The 2988-nt window shown below is 34.7% G+C and overlaps 1 long non-coding RNA gene across 1 annotated transcript; it reads left to right on the forward strand.

Annotated features, from left to right (window-relative positions):
- Nucleotides 1-737: 737 nt before the first annotated feature.
- LOC103129663 (uncharacterized) lies at nucleotides 738-2125 on the forward strand. The gene is made up of 3 exons (XR_475096.2): nucleotides 738-938; nucleotides 1188-1681; nucleotides 1786-2125. It is a non-coding gene; the product is annotated as an uncharacterized LOC103129663 (long non-coding RNA).
- Nucleotides 2126-2988: the final 863 nt, after the last annotated feature.

Raw genomic sequence — 2988 nt, forward strand, 5'->3', positions numbered from 1 at the left:
ACACACACACACACACACACACACACACACACACACACACACACACACACACACACACAGACAGCTGTATGTCTGTCTGCTGCTGCACCTTAGCTTCTACCTCTGAGGCACCCGGAGAAACACAACAGAGTAAATAAACTAGCGTCACACCCTGGTACCCCAAAATTAAAACAACTAATTCACCGCGTACTTACCCTGGTGATTGTTAAAACAAATTATTAGTTAACGTTAACAGCCGAAACTAAATTTGAAGTGTTAAAAAACAACCCCATCAGAGAATACCTAAATATTTACTCAAATGTAAAAAATAAAAAAAAAAGTTACTGAAACTTTAGCAAGAATTAAGATCCGATATTTGCTACCATGTCAAGGCAAACATTAATGTTTAGCAGAGACTTAATAAATATATAATTTAGTATGTCATTATATTTAAAATGTACGGGAAAAAGTGTTAAGACGTGTTAATTCTTTTTAAATTACTATGTAAATTGTAAACCTTGAGCTTTTCTGGCAAAACAAATTTAGGAGAAAAGCGCCCTCTGGTGGATTTAATCGAAGGTGCATTTTTTTAGGCTGATACGGTACATAAAGAATTCAGGGCAAAGCAAATATACTTACATAGCACATTCAGCAACAACGCAAATCAATGTGCTTTACATGATAAAAAAAGAAGCAATTTCTCATTTCTGTGAACACATTGCAAATGCTTTTGTACATCCATGAAAGTGATTGTCAAATTAAAACAGCAAATGGTACACTTTTGAATGTGTTCACCATCTCCACCCAACTGGCACGTACCTCACAAAGAATCAAGCGCACCCATCCCTTTTACTTCTCAAACTCAGCAGCCAAATCTTTAAGGTAACTTGGCTCACCTGTGCTCAGAATGATCTTTCTTCAAAAAACCTCAGCTGAAAGCTTCCTCAAAGACACCACTGGTAGGACTGGACATTATTCTCAGTTTACATCATTCAAATTGCAGTCAGAAGACCAAAATAAACTTGTTTCATGCAATGGTTTTCATGTGTTTGGAAATAAAGTAATTGTGCTGTTTGGAACGTAGTTCATTTATTTATTCACTGTTAAGAGTAAATTATTAAATCATTACTTGAGAAGCTAGTTAATTAGTTAAAGTTAAAATTAACTCATTGTGATCTGTACTTAATATTTTTCTTATCTATTTGTAGGTTTTTAACCTACTCTGTGGCTACTTTGCGGCTATTCTTTGGCTACTCATTGACTACTCTGTAACCTACTCATGTGAACCACTGCTCATGTTGTTCATATGCTGTTGATGAGATTCATCTAAAGAAGAAAAAAAAGATAAATAAAAGATGTCACTGAGATGAGTTGTACCTGCGTCTCTTTGGAGGAAGAAAGACTTTTCAAGTTTGGGCAAAAGCTGAGGTGGCTTAAGAGAGCAAAAAACTTGACAGCAATGTTTAACTATCTGTTTTTTCCTACATTTTCAATTGCTTATGTTGATCAAAATGTATTGCAGATCTTTGATTTGTCTCAACCCCCACAACATTTAAGAATAAGTTTGCTGCATAAGTCTTAAATATGCAAAATGCTTGAACAAGTTGTCAAGCATATTTATATCTATTTCAGACACCTTTTCCTAAATCTGTCCTGAAGTGATCAATTGCTCCCAGGTGAATCCCAAGTTTCTCCAACGTAGGTAAATGTGTGAAGCATCACCTCAACCACTGATCAACCAGTTTTCTGAAGTAGCTCAAAGTTAAATCTCTTGAACTATCAACATTACATTTCTGTCAATGGAAGGATGAGGATTTGGACGGGGTCAGAACAGAAGAGGCAAAGGAGACAGAGGATATGTCCGTTTCCATAACTTCTCCTCCTCCATCATCATCATCAGGATATGGTTTACGACCCACAACAGGATGCCTCTCACCCTGCTCTCCATTACTTTACACCACTGAGGATTTATTTTTCTCGGCATGGAGATGGAAAGTATATAAAGACTGCACTGTTGTCCCTACTGCATGCAAAGTTTTTACTTAAGGAGATGGTCTCGTGTTCCCATTTTTTTTTCTGTGTTCTGCTTATTGTATCACAATGGTGTGGTCTGTCAACAAATTACACTAAAGGAAATGAATGTGAATTTCATTGTCTTGTCATTGATCTCCCAATTGTAGTTGACAAGAAAAACCAATATTTTCTGGGTTTATTCAACATATACAAGGTTTATTCAATATATTAAAGGTTTATTTACTATAATCAAGATTTCATTCAGTATATTCCATACATTCCATTCTCTTTTTGTATGTTTTTGTGAAATGAGGCCATCTAGTGGAAGTACTTGAAAATTCATATGAAAAGTGCTGTGTTACGGAAATGATTAAGCAGTCATTACATTCAGAGTTAATTCAAACATTCATTGAATATATTCAATGTTTAATCAATATTTGCAAGGTTTATTCAATAAACCTTAAATATATATTGACCAGTGATGTGATATCATGGAAAAATAATATATGATAAAACCATTTATATTGCTATTTTCACCCTGTGGTTTTTACTATAAAGTATTTTTTACTTAGCTTAACTAATTCTGATTATGTTTTTCTTCAAAATCGCTGGATTTTCGCATTTTCCCATTGTCATGATAAGAGGGAAGACAGAAGAAGTAATTCCGTTGGAAAGGCAGAACTCCTTTATTAGTAAGAGCACGAGGTAACGCATGAACAGCTTCTTCGTCGAACTTGTTTTCCTGTATATCTCTCTAGTGCTCCCCCCAGTGGTCAGGAAACCAAACTACCGTTACACTAGATATACAATAGAAACTAATCTCACAACATCTCCCCTCTTTTAAAGTTAAACATTGCAATATCCAAAACATTTGTAAGTTAATGGAACATCTTAAATGAAACTTAAATCATATATTTCTAATTCAATTAATTACTCCATTCAACTTCTCTTTTCAACGAAGGCTTTTCTCAAACCTTAAAGTAGGATGTATTTTTT

The sequence above is a fragment of the Poecilia formosa genome, unplaced genomic scaffold (genome assembly GCF_000485575.1).
Source record: "Poecilia formosa unplaced genomic scaffold, Poecilia_formosa-5.1.2 Scaffold564, whole genome shotgun sequence".
Taxonomy (NCBI): domain Eukaryota; kingdom Metazoa; phylum Chordata; class Actinopteri; order Cyprinodontiformes; family Poeciliidae; genus Poecilia; species Poecilia formosa.